Source organism: Canis lupus, chromosome 22 (genome assembly GCF_048164855.1).
Source record: "Canis lupus baileyi chromosome 22, mCanLup2.hap1, whole genome shotgun sequence".
Taxonomy (NCBI): Eukaryota; Metazoa; Chordata; class Mammalia; order Carnivora; family Canidae; genus Canis; species Canis lupus.
In genome coordinates, this window is record NC_132859.1 from 41,128,838 (window position 1) to 41,146,770 (window position 17,933).

The 17,933-nt window shown below is 42.7% G+C and overlaps 1 long non-coding RNA gene across 1 annotated transcript in view; it reads right to left on the reverse strand.

The window, feature by feature from the left end:
• Window positions 1–4,606: 4,606 nt before the first annotated feature.
• Window positions 4,607–17,933, reverse strand: part of LOC140614201 (uncharacterized) — a 72,594-nt gene continuing 59,267 nt past the window's right edge. Inside the window, exons 2-3 of the long non-coding RNA XR_012015106.1 lie at window positions 8,337–8,525; window positions 4,607–5,205 (exon numbers count right to left, since the gene is read on the reverse strand). This is a non-coding gene — a long non-coding RNA (uncharacterized lncRNA). The remainder of the gene's footprint in view (window positions 5,206–8,336; window positions 8,526–17,933) is intronic.

Below are 17,933 nucleotides of genomic sequence, written 5' to 3' on the forward strand. Positions count from 1 at the left end.
AGTTGTAATAAATGTGCCACTCTGGTGTGGGATGTTGATAGTGGAGGAGGCTGTGAATGTGTAGGGGCAGAAAGTACAGGAGAACTCTTTCTGTAGCTTCTGCTCAATTTTGCTATGAGTCTAAAACTGCTCTTAAAAAAGTATTTTTTAAAGAGATACATTAATTTTTTATTACAAACCAGTAAGCAATTAATAATTATAGAGAATAAAGAAGCAAATAGAGATATATTATACTCCTGCCTCTGTCTTTCCTTCCTTCCTTCCTCTGTCCCTCTCCTAGCCTCTTCCTGGAGGTAATCACTGGGAACAGAGGATTCTATGGGACATGCATCCATGGTGTGTTATGTGAATGTAAAAAAGAATACGAAAGCCCTTCATGTACCAACATGGAGTGATTGCAAGACATATTGTTAGTGAGAAAAAAAAAAACCAAAGTGCAGAACAGCATATAAGATGTCAGCTTTTGTAAAAGAAAGATGGAGGGAAAGAATGTACATTAATAACACACTCATATCTACTCTCTTAGCTTTATAGAAAGTAATACTGGGAAGGTAATCTGGAAACTAATAAAAATAGTTGCTCATCGGAGCTGGAATGGGGAAAGTAATGGAGGGATGAGAATGGAAATGTGCCTTCCCTGAATATAGCTTTTTATGTCATTTGGATTTAACTACATAAAAATTTTATATTCACAAAATAAAATTAAATAAGGAAGAAAAAAAGCAAACCTTAAAATTGAAAACAAATTAGGCTAGAGGAACTTAACTGCATAACAAATTAGTAACAGCGATGCCAAGAAAAATGTTTTTCAGACATCTTTGACATGGTTCTTTGGCAGTATGTCCTTTGTGAGATGTATTCCAAGAGAAGAAAGAGCTGCAAGAAAATAGTCGATTTCACTTCACAGTTTTATTAGGAACAGAGCTGTTTTAATTTGGTGACTATTTTAGGTATGTTGTAAGATAAAGCAAAGAAGTAAATACTGGAAAGTATGTATTATGTTTTATAGAGAATAAAACAATTAATTAACCATATTCTAATATTACTAGAGACCTAACATTTTGAGGGTAAGAGAAAAGAGATCCAAATACAAAATAAAATAGATTTAATAGAAAATCTGCATTGTTAAATTTGAATTGGAATAAATATGAACCCATGATTTATATATGTGTACATAAATATGTATAAAGTCCCTAAGGGGCCTGACAGAGTGACTTGTCTCAGTTTTAAAACCAAAAGACATGTGTCCTGTGAACTCCATCAGTTATATATAAAATATGTCTATATCTAAATAAAATAAATGAAAATATAAACATATTTCATATATAATATATGATATGTAAAATACATATATAAACTATATCTACTATATATGATAGTTCTCCTCATTGAAAGGGCCTAGAAGCAATAGTCCCCAAGCCTCTAGATCTTCGATTCTGACCACTATTCCCACTCAAAAGAACCAAGGTTCCTCGGGTTAGGGCTGGGGCAAGGAACAATGAACAGAGTCTGAAACATCTTGTTGGTCCAGAGAACGAGCAAATGTTTAAAGACAGCAGGGGACAATGTTTTCTGGGACATGAGACTTTTCAGTTTGAAAATTAGGACAAGTTGGTCACTCAGTCAAGTCATCTATAGATAGACATTTGGATTACTTCCAATTTTTTGCTATTATAAATAATGTCACAAAAACAAACCTTTTTCATATTTTTTTGCATTTGTGGATGTACATCAAGAAGGTAGATTCCTGGCAGTGGAATTCTTGGGTTATAAAGTAAATGCATCCGTGCTTTTGTTAGATATTGGCAAATTCTCCTCCATGGAAATAGAAATTGTGCTGTTTGGCCTCTCGTTCTGTGCCCTGGTACTTGGACCTGACCCAGCAGGGACGGAACATCTCATGCCATAGTTAGGAGGAGGTGTGCAAATACCTCTGAGAAAGACAAGTGACTGCAATTTATTTCCAGAGAGTCTAAATGACTGCCATTAGCTTTTTCCTAGATAATGGTTTTGAAAGCAGGACAAGGGGCAGGGAGGAAAAGATGTTTTAGCATCTTTGGGAGAGGCCCTAAGTCCAGATTTCCTCTGCACCCCAGTTCTGCTTGGGTTTTTCACATCCTGATACCCAACTCAGGAAAGATAGCACAGTCCAACCCTACAATTCCAAGCCCATTCTCTTTCAATACTCAGGTCCTCATCACTGACTAACACAGGGCATTCTCAGCCCAGTCTGCTCCTTGCGGCCCTCAGCTTATTTGGGCTGTTGAGTTGGTCAGGACACAAGGATCTCAATTCTCCATCCTAGTCCTCTTGTCTCTAACTGGGGCACCATGCTTTTCCCCTTGGCACTGTCAGTAGGACAGGACTGTTCAGTTCATGTAGGATTCAACAGAAGCTTCCCCAGCACAGTTGTTTTCAATTGTGTTTGTTTTCCTCCCAGCAAATATAACATTTACATTTGCATAAGCATAGCCACATTTTATGAAACCTCAAATTCTTTTTTTGTTTTATTTTATTTTATTTTATTTTTTTATAAATTTATTTTTTATTGGTGTTCAATATGCCAACATATAGAATAACACCCAGTGCTCACCCTCAAACAAATTCTGCAAGGAAGTAAAGCAATCGGCATTACAGTTATTTTGTCCCAATCCTCATGGAAACATCTCCTTCAGCTCCATGAAGTTCTAGGCCTGGCTACAGCCCTGCTGAGATAGGCTGTGTCTGCATGACCCTAGGAGCTCTGGATGTAACAATGCCCCCCTTTCCTCCCAAGAGGGCATGGTGTTAATATGAATGAGCTAGACTTATAAGTGTTTACAGGAATCAATCTCAAAGCATAAAGTTGAGTGAAGGGACAATTTGCAAAAGGAAATGGAGTATGATAGTATCCATTGAAGACCCACAAAACACTACATCATTCATGGAGACCTATGCGCTGGAGCCGGGTGCAGAGGGCACTGCTGGGAGAGCCTGATGGTTTCTGGCTGGCTACCACTGTGATTGGTGCCATGACCCATGCAAGGGGTTAAATATCTTGATACTGTGTTCTCCTCCAATAATGGCAAAGTGTGAAAGCAAGGGAGAAGTATACAATGTTAGGGCAGTGGGTATTACACACGGTAGGCAGGGAGGGAAAGGATTCACTGGGAAGAGGATTTGGCTTTGCCTCTAACTTACTTATTCTTTCTCTTTTCTATTTTTTTTAAATTTATTTATTTATAATAGTCATACAGAGAGAGGCAGAGACATAGGCAGAGGGAGAAGCAGGCTCCATGTACCAGGAGCCCGACGTGGGATTCAATCCCTGGTCTCCAGGATCACGCCCTGAGCCAAAGGCAGGCGCTAAACCGCTGCACCACCCAGGGTTCCCTCTCTTTTCTATTTTTAAGGATGTAGAAAAAAATGTGTTCAGATATTAGCAAGTATGTATCTGGATGCTTGTTATATTGTTCTCTCTCTATTTTTTCATACAGTTTAAATATTCTGGAATTGAAATATTTGTGTACATATATATTTTAGGATGAAGAAAAAGTCAGAATGCAAAAGAGTGAGCATGAATGTTGGGAATAGACTTAAAACCTCTCTAATTTATATAAAGGAGGAAGGGGAGAAAGAGGGGGAGTGGTAAGGAGTGAATTCGTTCAGAAACACTTGCCTTTTTACTCTATTAATCACAAATTCCCTGCAACCCTGACAGTCAGTAGCAGGCTGGTAACACATCAGGTGTTCACCAATCACTGAGAAGGGTGAAGTCACCCCCTAAGCCCTGACATGGAAAATCTCCAAGGTGAGAGAAGCAAGCACTGACCCACATTGAGGGTTGTCGATTATCCCCGGTGATTACCTCTGGCAAGGGGTTGGGAGGGACAGAGGGAGTGGTGGAGGACTTCCGCATTTTATCCTGGATAATTGTGCTTAGTTGGGTTTCACGTTTTACAGTCAGATGAATTAAGCTATTGCTTTTTAAATTAAAATAATTTTAAGTGGTGAGGATCATAGGAGAGGTGCAAAGAGTCCGAGAGGAAATAAGAAATGCCCCGGGGAGGAGATGGAAGGGCCCTGAGGAATAGTAGGATCTGGAAGACAGAAGTAGGGGAGGAGAAAGACAGCAGGATAGGGGCATCCAGGAAGGAGGTGGTAGTGGCCTCAGGAAGGGAGTTTGGAACTCTCCTGGGAAGGACCTGGTATACAGGCTGGACTTTGACTTTTCAGATTGAGGAGTGTGGCTTCCATCTCTGCCACCTGCCCTCCCCCAAGCAATCAGATTACAGCCCAGAGGGGCTATGGTTGCCCAGGTAGGGCAGGCCCCATATACCGGAGATGAGCTCTGCCCAGAAGTCCCTGGGAGATGGGCCGCGGCAGAGGCTTCTCTGTCATTCTCTGTCTGCAATGGGCAGCCCTGGGTGCCACGTACCTGGAAAAGGAGGTGGGTGGGAGAAGGAAGGAGGGCGCACAAGTGCATCCCTACCGAGCTCTGATCAACTGCTGGGCACTCGGCTTGGGGCCTGGAAGGAAACTAGAAAACCATTAATTTATATAATCTGTTAATTAAGCTAATTGTCTGAACAGCACTTTTTTGTATAGTCATCATAAAAAGGCATAATGAGCAGAAAAACAAAGGGTCTTTAATTTTTTTTCATGTCTTAATCATCACTTCAACTGGTTCTTCCCCGCCTGGTTGCTATAATTACAGGCTCTTGGTACAGAAGTGAAGCTGGTTTTCCAGAGGACATTGAGTTCACATCCACGTTCTGCCAGAAAACTGGCCCAATCTTGTAGGAGCTTCTGAAATTAGGAATGCTTCTCTTTGCATGCAGATTTTCTTGGATACCTTTTGATCACACAGAGATGGACATTTCAGAACACCAAGAGACAGAGACAGAAATTCCTCTTTCTACACAATGGAGAAGTCGTATTGTGATAGAAAAACATGGTAGGCGCCATGGATACTAGGCAGTCGGTGTTCCTCAAAAGACTGCAGAACAGAATACAGGGTTCTGTCACTGTGAACCTGGAATGGTCTGGAACCCTTGGTAAGACGCCGGCTTGTAGATCATGGTAGAAAGATAGGCGGAATGAACCAGGCAGTGCTGTCAGTGCTCACCCTTGGAAATCCTTGCCATTTCTGGGCACACCATAAGCCTGACTTGATTAGCCATCTTCGTTGAAGGGCTACCCATCCAGAGCCCATCTGGTCTGTATCTGGGAAGGAATGGGAAGAACCAGGGAATTAATATCTCTCTTAAGCAATGACTGGCAGATGTGAATGCCCCAGCTCCATCACCCATGGGCCCACATATGTCAGAGCTCTTAGGATTGGCTCCAGATACCCACTGCAGTAGCTGGCTGAAAGCACACCCTTGCGGGCTATCCTCCCTTGCCCAAATACCTTTCTCCTTCACCTTCCCATGCTCTCTCCACCTGCACTTAAATCCTTAATTCAAGATCTTTTTCTGGGATCCCTGGGTGGTGCAGCGGTTTGGCGCCTGCCTTTGGCCCAGGGCGCGATCCTGGAGACCCGGGATCGAATCCCACGTCGGGCTCCCGGTGCATGGAGCCTGCTTCTCCCTCTGCCTGTGTCTCTGCCTCATTCTCTCTCTCTCTGTGACTATCACAAATAAATAAAAATTAAAAAAAAAAGATCTTTTTCTGGGAGAGCTCAAACCAAGACCCACTGTGCAAACCTTGCTGTGGGAAGTTCCATTCATTAAACCATCACATTTGACCATTTGATTCAGCCCAGCTCCTCTGAGTCCTTGCTGACCACTCAGCCTTCTGAACTTGGCTGCTGGTTTCCCACCGTGCTCTGCATCCTTGGAGATGCCTTAGGGACCTCAGTGAGCAGGGGAGTAGGTAGTTCTAGGGTCCTGAACAGTTCTGCTTTAATCTGTTATACCTAAGGATTTAATCTGCAAAAAGGCTTATGCTACTTCCACTAATGGAAAAAAGGTGATAATCACCAAGCAAGCCCAGTGCTCACCCCAACATGAGCTAAGGTGCCCAAGATTTCAAGTTTACAAACCTGCACCTTGGCTGGCCCATTGGGTGTGGGGTGTCATCATGGGAGAGGTCTGCCGCCCTTGCCCCATGGCTGCCACCCTGGCATCACATAGCTGCCCTCACTTCTTGCTGCCTGAGTGAAGAATACGATCCATTGCCATTTATGCCCTCTGAAGAGAATCTATAAAGCATCTGTCTCCTTTCCTGTATCTTTTGCCCACACTTTCATGTCTTCTCTCACACAAACTCCTTCCAATCCAGTGAAATGGACCATTCACTCTTCCTGATTTTCAGGGACACTTCCCTACTGATGCCTGTGTTAAGCAAAATGATGGTCCCCAAAGATGCCCACTCTTGAGTTCTGGGAACCTGTGACTATGTGACCCTTATATGGCCAAAGAGACTTTGTGGGTGTGATTAAATTAATGATCTTGAGCTGGGGAGGATTATCCACATGGGCCCCTGTCATCACAAGAGCCCTTGTAAATGCAAGACCAGAGAAGAGAGAGAGGGGGCAGGGAGTCAGACATGTGCTGGCAGAAGCAGAGCTCAGAATGATGCCATTTCTGGTTTTGCATGTGGAGGGGCCATGAGCCAAGGAATACACGTAGTCTCTAGAAAATAGAAAAGGTGAGGAAGTGGATTCTAGAGCTTTCATGAAGGAATGCAGCCCTTCTGACATCTGGATTTAAGCCCAATGAGATCCATTTCAGACCTCGGACCTCCAGAACTGTTGAGATGGTAAGCTGTTTTAAACTAAGTTTGTGGTAACTTTATACAGAAGCAATAAGAAACTAACAAATTGTATCTTTATGCTCTTCCCTCTGATCCAAACACCCTCCCATCTTTCACCCCATCCCACCCACCTCCACCAAGCTCCCTACTTCCTGGGTGCCGTGGAACTTCACTTGTTCTTATCTCTGCCCTTAGCAGTCAACCACTTCATGGGAATTTCTCAACACAATCTCCAACTCCCACAGCCCCAGGCCCCAGAGTGTTCTAGTTTTCAAACATTGCAGTCAGTAGAAACAGTTTTTCCGTTTAGCACAACTGGCACAGACTGACATTTTGAAGAGTTTTACTAAAAAGATGGGAGGATGAACTCTGAAAACACAAACATGAGAAAGATTAGTGACGTACTCAAGTACAGATTTTTAGTTTAAAAATCCAGTAGAAACAGCAAAAAGCTGCATTAGGATCCTGGGGTTTTCTGTTGGGAGCCATTCTCAGGCGCTGTTCTGGCTTCCTGCCCTCCTCCTCCCTGTCTACCTCTGTCCATGGCTTCCAGATGGTATCTCACCCTTCTTGGAGCTACCTGAGACCCTCTGAAGACTTCCTCTGTTTCTGGGCTCACACTTTCAAGACTCCATTAGCCCACTCACTCCCAGTCTAAGAGTCTTGACCAGGCGCAGCATTAGGAAGGGCTGACACTCACAATGGCAATGAGCACTGCGTAACTTATAACCCAAACTGTGACACTTTGGGGAGTGAAAGGAGTTATTAATAATTGTGCTTGGGAAAATGATATAAACCTGGCTGTTCTGGGAAAACCAGGCCATTTGGTCACCCTAGCAATGGGCATTCTGACTCCTTGGCTTGGGCTGTTAGAGGACCCAGCTGGGAGACTCGGGGCTGCAAACCTTCTCCATTTCTGCCCACCTCCTAGAACTGACAGAAGGAACAAACCTAACCTCACAGGAAGCACCCAGGCATAGAACACTGACAGTCAGACACTAACAACACTAACCATCCTCAGTGGGCGATTAACCTGAGTTCTAGGGGAAAACAAGTGCTCTGTGCTCAGATAAGGCTGGAAGAGCTGGTTTACATAAAAGTGAGGACGTTTTTGTCTTTAAGTCAGGATTTAAGAACTTTTAATCCTCCAATGTGGGTCATGAAGCTCCAAGGAGAAACTACAGTATGCTATGTTTCCCTCAGAATACCATGGCTACCTTCCAGAAACCCCATATGGCACCTTGAGGGATAATTTGAGGCAGATCTGAAGCATCAGAGTGACTTGTATTCTCTGATTTGGGAAATCCCAGTTACTCTTAATTTGGAAAGACACCAGAGATGGGTGGCCTATCCCTGAAGAGTCCTTGGGATCTTGCAAGCCATTCTTCTCCAGATGTGGTAGGAGAGCGTGCAAGGAAGGGAGGGGCAGTTCTGAGGCACAAGTTGAATGCACACTTGCATCAGGTAAATTCCATACAGGGTTGGGGCAGGTGTCCTGGCCTCCTCGCTGATGGCTGCTTTAGCAGTAGCTTTATCTTTTGCTAAGAAATCCAAGGGATTGCAGAATGTGAGGCGATAACGCAGGGTGGCATCCTTACCTTCAGTCTCACCCTCGGCCTTGAAGATAAACCTGCCTCTTGTCACAGATTCATTTTTACTGTCTTTCAAGCCCCAGACGACAGCCGCTTGTGGATGATGCTTGAGCTGAGCATTGATTTTGCTTTGGAGGAGCCAGAGTCCCTGCAGTCTGCATATCCATGGTCTTCATCCATCTTTCAGTCATGGGCCTGGAGATCCAAAGCGGAGCGCATTCATGTGATGGTCTGTGTGAGCTGATTACCCACACAGGAAAAATGAACCACATTTCTCCCTGCCCGATTCAGCATTTATCACTACTCTGTTTCAGCCATCACCCCAGGCTTTTATTCCTGTGCAACTTGGTACCTTAGAAATGAATCAAATTCAACTCATATGGGGCAGCCCCGGTGGCTCGGCGGTTTAGCACCGCCTTCAGCCCTGGACGTGATCCTGGAAGACCCGGTATCTAGTCCCACGTTGGGCTCCCTGCATGGAGCCTGCTTCTCCCTCTGCCCGCGTCTCTGCCTCTCTCTCTCTCTCTCTAATAAATAAATAAAATCTTACAAAAAAAAAAACAAATTCAACTTATATCAACTGGAAACAGCATACACGCAAGGACTCAGAGGATGGGCATGCGGTGTGGTGGGGAGAGCACTGGCCAGGAGATTGGAAGATCCAGGACTGTCTACAGTTTTCTACCCTTAAAGCTTTGGATCTCAGCTTGTTTGGAGGGCTTTTTTAAAAAAAAATCTATAAAATAAGATATTGAATGATATTATAATAATCAAGTGTCTGGTATAGCATTTGTATCAAATGTAGCTGTACCAAAGTTTACCCACCAAGACTCAGATAAGCATAAAATGTAATTTTCTTTGTGTGTATGTATGCATGCATGTGTGTGATATATATAACCACAATTTGCTTTAGAGTCATTTCTCTCTGGGAGCAGAAGAACATTTGTACTTGCCAATTAAAGGTAATTCTACCTCTTTTCATTTGAATGTCTCTTTTGTGTAAATATTCAATTAATTCTAAGTTCAAGCTTCCTGTCTGGAATTATGATGTCTACCCCCCAAAGAGTTTCTTTACCTCTTTTTCTTTCCAAGGGAAATGCAAATCAAAACTACAGTGAGATGCCACTTAATACCCACTACGGTGACTATAATCAAAATCACAGATAATTACAAGTGTGGGTGAGGATATGGAGAAACTAGAACCTTCCTATATTGCTGATGAGAATGTAGAACAGTGCAGCCACTTTGGGAAGCAGTTTAGCAGTTTCTCAGAAAGTTACACATAGAATTATCATATGACCCAGAAGCTCCACTCCTAGGTATACCCCCAAGAGAAATGAAAACATATGTCCACACAAAAACTTGTATGCAAATGTTTATAGAAGCATTATTCATAATAGCCCCAAAGTAGAAACAATTCAAATGTTCATCAACTAAGAATGGGTAAATAATGTCTATCCACACAATGAAATCTTGTTAGTTAAGAAGAAAGGAGAAAATATTGACACATACTACAATATGGATGAACCTCAAAAGCCTTACACTAAGTAAAAGATGGTTGCAAGGGACCATGTATTGTATGAATTCATCTACGTGAAATGCCTAGAAATCTGTAGAAACAAGAAATAGATTGGTGGTTGTTTAGGGTTTGGGTGGGAGGTGAGGGAAGGGACATAGGGTTTTGTTTTGGGATGATGAAATGTTTCTGGCTGATTGTGATGATGTTGGTAAAACTTTGTGAATATACTAAGAACCACTGGCTTATATAAATGGGTGAACTTTAAGTGGGGGAACTGTTTATTTATTTTTTTAAAAGATTATTTATTTATTTATTTATTTATTTATTTATTTATTTATGAGAGACACACAGAGAGAGAGGCAGAGACACAGGCAGAGGGAGAAGCAGGCTCCATGCAGGGAGCCCGACGGGGGACCCAATTCTGGGTGTCCAGGATCATGCCCTGAGCCAAAGGCAGGCACAAAACCGCTGAGCCACCGTTATACCTGGGGGAACTGTTTAATATCTGAATTATATCCCAAGAAAGCTCTTACAACCTGTCCACCCCCGCCCCCCCCCCCATAAAAGGAGTTGCTCTTTTTCCTCTGATGTTAAGCTGGTAGAGTAAATATTTGAAACTGCTAGTGGCCAAATTAACCTCTCTCTTAATGAGGCCAACATAAAATAAAACAGAGACAAGAAAGGTAAATACAGTTTCCTTTAGATGTTCTTTGAGCCCCTGATTCAGTCATGCCTGAAGCTGTATACGCCTGGTACTTTTTGGTTACATGAACCAATTAATTCCTTTGTTTTGTCTAATAAATTGTGAATTTCTTCCATCTACAAATATCTGACTTGTATGGCAAGATGTGCAACCTGGTTTTGTAGGGTCTACCTTGGATTTGAATCCAACTCTACTTTGGAACAGAACTTTCAGAATTTTCTCAGTTACATAAACTCCAGTGTGGGAAAGAAGTGCCCAACTCTGCACATCGGTGTGCTGGGTCCTGAGAACCAAGATCTCCATCTCTATGGAGCCCCTTCCTCACCCAGGGCTGAGCAGGGCTGGGAGCTTAGTGTCTCAGGGACTTGGAGTCACAGGTTGCTCTGTAACATGAGGCTGACTTGGCAGCAGGAACAGCTATTTCAATTTCTATCACTTCTTGTTTGAATATATATTAGAGCCTTAAACACAATGTGTAGAGTAAGTGACCTCATTAAAACCACAAAACATTTGGTCTGGGAATAAAAAGTTATACAAAACCCAGTTTGTTTCTGAAAAAGTGATGTGAAATTTATTCAAACTATCCAATTTACCAAAAGTAAGACCATACATATAAATGTTTAAGACATTATCTGGCTCAGAGGTTCCTATTTTTACAAACTGAGTTAATAAAAAAGGAAATGAAAAATACTTCCCTTCTTGTTCATTTGAAATAATAGTATTAAGTTCTTATTTCACTAGAAATAAGCCTAGGGTGGCACAAGAAGCCAGATCTCCATGATTGGCTGTCAAAGATGCCATAGATTGGCTATACAATGACTATTGAATGATCTCATTTTCTTATTCAAGCCAGACACCATCATCTTATTAAAACTCACTTTAGAGCAGATTTAAAGCCTCATTTTAAAATTGAATTATACAGTTTGGCTTTGTCAAAAAGTGAGAATTTGAGGTAGACATTGGGCTGCAGACAGGCAGGCAGTTGTCAGGCTCCATACGTGGGCAGAAACAGAGAGAAAAGGAAAGATGTCTGAAGTTCAAGAGGCAAGAAAAGGAGTCCAGGGTCAGTTGAGGGTGGGAGAAGAGAGAAACAAAATCAATCAAGTTTTGTATCCAGGGCTTCAGTAAAAGTAGGAACAAAGGATCTTGGATAGGAAACAAAAAGCTAGGGATCTGGACAAAGGTCTGGGTCAGCAGAGGCCAGGAAGAGGATGGGGGCCTTGGAACCAGGTAGAGCTCAAGGAAAGAAGGAAGGACTCTCCCTTCGGCTGAGAGCCACCTGTCGCAGGCAGGTGGTCCTGGCTGGCTGGGGAGTGAGGGGCCAGTACAGCCTGCACCCCAATGTGGTTCTCCTAAGTGCTCTCCTCCCACTTCAGCCTGGACCCCCTACCCTCCAATACATGTTGTGACTTTGGCACTGGCGCCTGCATTCAGAAGTTGGCATCTATCTCCAGAACAGCCACCTTGCCTGATAGAGCTTTGCTCTCCATTGTAGCTTGCTCTGAGCCCAAACCACGAGTTCTAACCAGGAACCTGCCCAGCACATTGCAGCTCGAGGGGACACATTCAGTCCATGCTCTGAGCTGTTCCTTTCACCCCTAGACTGCCCACAATTGTTAGTCATTTGATTTGTACAAATGTCTTACCTCTCCACTAGAGTAGAAAGTCCCTGAAAGCACATTTCTCACAGCCCTTATGCAATGCCAGATCCACATGTCCATGATACCCCATTGAGTGAATGAAGCCACTGGGTAAAGCTTTCTTTTCAACTGGCTTCCCAGCCTGATTGCAGGAGGCTCTTTTAACAAGCTATTCTAAATAATGTTAGTCCTGCATTTCAGTATTTGGAGTTGCCTATTGGGCTGTTGGTAAAAACAAAACCCAAGGGTGCCTTTTACGTAAAGGACCCAGTGTTTACAGTCCACAGTGAAAATGAAATAATGAATACCCTGGAGGGATCTCCAAGTCAGAGCTGGAATTTCAAATTTGTTAGAATTATTTTTTGTCCAGCTTGAGAGCTATGAAAGCAACTCAGAATGTCTCTTAAATGTAATAAACAACCTCAACTGAGGGAACAGAGGACTATCTCTGGACCAGAGTCACATGGGGAGGGATGTAACTGAGGACACCACCCCTAGCCCAGGTGGAGAGGGTTTACCTTAGTGACATGGAGCTGCTTCTGGGCCAGAGAAACGAGGGGCCAGAGAAAGAAGATGGAAATGCAATGCTTCTTTTTGTAGAAAAGTGCCAGTTAGTAAAATAAACATAAATAACGTTTGATGATATTAGATCATTATCGAGTATTTTTAGGTGAGATAATGGTATTACAGTTATGCTTCTGAGAAAAGAATCCTTATATTTTAGAAATATACACTGAGTGTATATTTACAATGAAGTGATAATCATGGAATTTGCCTAAAAACAAAGGGTGGATGCAGGTAAGTAAGGGGTAAATGAGAATTTGTTATACTATTTCCTTTGCTTCTGCATGTGTTCAAATATCTCCATAAACAAAAATGAAAATGAAGAATAAAATAATCATAAACAATCTTAACTTGCTGCTTCCTATTGGTTACTGTTGTGGCTTCAGAATTTCTCCATGAGTTGACAGAGGTGGTGGGGCAGGGGCAGCAATTTGGTTGGCACAGGGTGAGGGCCAGCTGAGAAACATGTGTGAAGTGTGTTTGCATAACAAGGGCACTTTTTACTTAGATGGTTAATTTAGGAATGGCCTGGTGACAGGTTGGGGTTGTTACAGGAAGAACGGTAAAGTCCCCCGACAACAGTCTAGTCCTGGGAACATCCAGGTGAGTTTTTTTTCTTGGGAGCATTTGAAATGCACCTGCAGATTTCAGGGCTTGGAGGAGGAAGAGGAACAGTCAGACCACAGCTGCTGCTTCTAGTTCTAGTGGGACTTGTTCTACTCCCATGGTCAAGGCTGTTCCTGCTCTGTAGGATCAAGCACTGGACTCAGAGTTCACAGAGTTTGTTGGTTGACAAATTGATTGATAGACTGATCAGTTGGTGATTGCTGTAGAGTCATGGTACTGGAAGGATTAGTTGGAGCACACTTACTTAGCCTAAGTCTAGGTACATCCAATAAATGGCCATCCCCTCATTCTGACCTCATATGTTATAGATCCCATGTAGATATCAAAGCTGAATAGAGAGGGGCACCTGGGTGGCTCAGTGGTTGAGCATCTGCCTTTGGTTCAGGTTGTGATCCTGGGGTCCTGGGGTCCTGGGGTCAAGTCTGGCATCAGGGTCCCTGCAGGAGCCTGCTTCTCCCTTTGCTATGTCTCTGCCTCTCTCTGTGTATCTCTCATGAATAAATAAAATCTTCTTTTAAAAAGCTGATTAGAGCAATGCCTGGAGACAGAACCTTTCTCATTTGCATTTCCCTTCTTTGGTCTTTTCATGTTCTGGACTTTGGCATTTCTTTGGCAGTATTTCTTTGGCAGTTAAATTTTTAAAAAGTGGTTTTGGGGAAAATGTACTAAGATGCTACTTAAACTCTACCATGTATTCCTTCCTTTAAATCTATATCTATATCTATACCTATATCTATATCTATATCTATCTATCTATATACATATATGGGGAAATATATATATTAGGGAAAAATACACACACACATGCACACACACAGATGAGCAGTTAACTGAACTCAGGGTCCTGATGATGCAAAGTGAGCATTATTCACTCATAAAGAATATGGGGAATACACACTAAGAGGCCCACTGGGTCATTTGCTTATCCATGGGGAGACCTGTAATTTGAACCTGTATGTGCTCATGATTATCAGTCCACTTCCTAAGACCAAATATCTTCCCCAAGTTCTAGGTCTATATTTCATCGGTCCACTGGGCATCTCCACTCTGGGGTTTTCTTCACAAAACTCAGCTCAGAATTTCCAGTGTTCAATTTATAATTTACTTCCAAACATGTTCCTACATTACCTGACTTGGGACTTGGCCAGGCCAGAAACACTAGTGTCACCACTCTGGCCCCATGCTCCATTGATTCTGTTTTTTGAACACCTCTGTGATCTATCCTATTCACTTTCTTCAATCTGATGATCATTGATGGTTAAAGCCCTCATCATTCCTCTCCTGAATACTGACGACTGACTTACAGTCTTGATACTTCCAAGGGAATGGATTCAAGCTACTTTTTTGAATGACAAGAGGATAGATGACCTCAGGAATGGAGGCAGGGGTCTTTTGGTACCATGATGGGGGCTGGGTCTCTACCCATTCTCTTTCCACTGTCTTTGCCATGTAGGTATAAGGTCCTTTGCCAAGCAGAAGGGCACAGGGCACCGTCCTAGACTTCATAGATCAAAGGGGTATCAAGTAGATACCTTTATTAGTCCTTTAGTCCAGGTAGTATCAAACGGGTACATTAGTTCCACAAAACTTAGGAAGCTTTGCCATAAAGAAGTCTGGGAAATGCAGTTTTTAGTTTTCCAGAGGCTGCAAAATAGGAAGACCAGCTGAAGAGGGAAGCATGTGGTGGGTACTGAGTGAGTCTGCCTATAGTATCTGCCCTTACAAGAATGACTTCCCAAGCTCTTCCAGTGAAACTTTCAGGAAAGTGGTCCAAGGAGAAATAAATACTATGAAGGATATGAAGACAAAGTTAAAGCCATGCTCCACTACTCCAGCATTTCTTTGACATCTCATGTTTTGTCTAAAAATTAATGTTGAGATTGCCTTCTACTCCATAATATGTCTGTTTACATAAAATTGCATTTTTTTCCCTCTGAAGTTTTTGACAAGATTGATGCTCCAAATAAAAGCAGCACTTTTATGTGATACCTGCTCCTACTCCTGAGATGCTGTGGTGTTCCATGCAGGGGGTGGGGGGGTTCTCTGCTCCAGTGTGTAAAACTTGGGATGAAGTCCAATGAGGCAAGCATCAGACACATGCAGGCCTCTGGGGCTCACCCAGGCCCCAATACCACCAGCACATGGAGCCAAGTGTTCCTCACTGCTAGGTTTCCACTCTTACCTTCTGTAGGGTCAGGAACCAGGCAGGAGGACCCATGGTAGGTAGGGGATGCTTTTTGTTGTTCCTTCCCAGAGGAGCTGGGGGAGGCAGAATAGTATGGGTACTCTTGTTAGCTCTAGTTTTTTTCACATGCAATTTGAAAATCACACAGCTCCCTACCCTTTTGCGAATAAATTCGACATCTTTTCATAATGTGACTACTTTCTTTTGGAATTCTCAAGCCCTTACCTGCATAACATTTAACCTTCTTATTAGAGCTTGTTTAAAGATGTCTTCCTTTGATAACGTGGCAATTATCAGCTTTATGGATTGTGCCTCAGGATCATTTATCATCTTACAATCAATGGAATTGATTTAGCTTCTGAGAATGTACATCTGGGTGCTTTCCAGCCAATAGAAGCATCACCAAATGGTGGCAAAGTCATTGTTAGTACAGTGATTAATAAATAAGACTGTGACAGAAATGGGATTCAAGAACACAATGATTCCCTAGAGTCCTTCCTTTCAAGTTTAAGATCGTTAATGGAAAATAGTCCAGATCATGATTTTGCAGTTTCTATTCTCTGCTCTGGGAACCCTGGGACATCCTTGTCAATGCTGCCTAATTGCCTGGTCATGCTTTTTAAACAGTACATCCGTCAGGTCAAGAGAACCATATGCATCCACTATAGTCTCTCCATACAAATCTGTAGAAATTTAAGAAAATATATCTTTAAAAAATTCATAACTATTTTGGAAAGCAAGAGAGGGCACCATTAGTGGACATTATAAGGGATGCCTGAAAGTCAGAAGGCAGATGGGGTCAGACGGAGGAAGGAAACCAAATCCCAAAACACGCAAAGGGAGGATTCTTAAAAAGGAGGAAGTTCTAGGGGGATCTCCAAGTTGGAGAGAGGCAGATACAGAGATGTGAAGGGTTCTAGATGGGATGTAGTAGAAGAGGCAGCCAGGTGGTTCAGGCCCTTTTGTCAATTTCCACCACTTGTCCCAGCAGTAGGTAACAGGGGGAGCACCACTGATTGGGTGGGAGTAGTGAGTACAGATGCTTACCTCAAGGTAAGCAGTATCCTTCACAGTTGATGACTCAAGAAGTCAGCAGCCCCCACATCCAGAAACCTGGATCCTCCTTGGGAGCTGCATGTCACCCTTGCCTATGTCCATGATGATAAGCTGTGGTAAGTAATGCCACATGCACTTTTCAGGACAGCTCAAATGCAAAAATGAATACACAACCAAAATTTAACAAACACCCAAAGAAAATCAAGCGTACCCAAGAGAGGCCCTAATAAAACAGAGGAATAGACAGCAGAGGAAGCACAATTAATTAGTCAAGCGAACAACACTTGAGATGGATAAGAGACAATTTCATATCAATCAAGAACAAGTTATTAAAAAAAAAGACCCAATTAGAAAAAATCTAAAAGAGAGAGAGAGAGAGAAAAAAGAACACACACAAGCACTGAATTAGAATAGGAACATGGCTTTAAAAATGGCTCAGTGAGGGGATCCCTGGGTGGCTCAGCGGTTTGGCGCCACCTTCGGCCCACGGTGTGGTCCTGGAGACCGGGGATCAAGTCCAGCATCGGGCTCCCTGCATGGAGCCTGCTTCTCCCTCTGCCTGTGTCTCTGCCTCTCTCTCTCTCTCTCTCTCTCTGTCTGTCTGTCTGTCTCTCTCTGTCTATCATAAATAAATAAATAAAATCTTTTTAAAAAATGGCTCAGTGAGTGAGGCAATAAAACAGGCCTTCTGTCATATTAGGGGACAAAAGGACCAAAAGATGAATCACGAAAGAACAATAGAGAGATGGAAGATGATGTAGACATGTTGATGCGAGTGCCAGTAAGGGACAATGGACAGCTCCATTTCCATCTTGTAGCCAGAAGTGATCATTAGAAATGCAACAGCTAGCTACAGGGCAAGGAATCACGGCCTCTAGGCCCCACCAAACACACACAAACAGCTCCAAGATAGTAATACTAACTGCATGCTTAACACCAAAAGGACTACAAGAAGTGCAAGATTTGTTTGCTGTCCTTTTGTTATTATAATATATCTGCTAAGAGATGCAGCCAGCACACTGTGTTCAAAAGTCACTTGATTGTCTGTTCCTGTCAACTTTTATCACCCATGCTAGTTCTACTTTAGGGTTTGCCTTTCTTTCTCATTTATTTTTAAAAAATATGTAAGACATTTACATTGTTCAAAATTCAAGACAATGTGCAAAACTGTTCAGAAAAGTCTCCCTTCTACCCCAGGCACCTCAATCTCTTTCTCCCCTCTGACTTTTCCTTTGCAGTATGTCTTTTAGAAAAAGAAGCAAATAATTAATTGTCCTCTCATTTCCTTCTACTCCTTACAGAAAAAGGT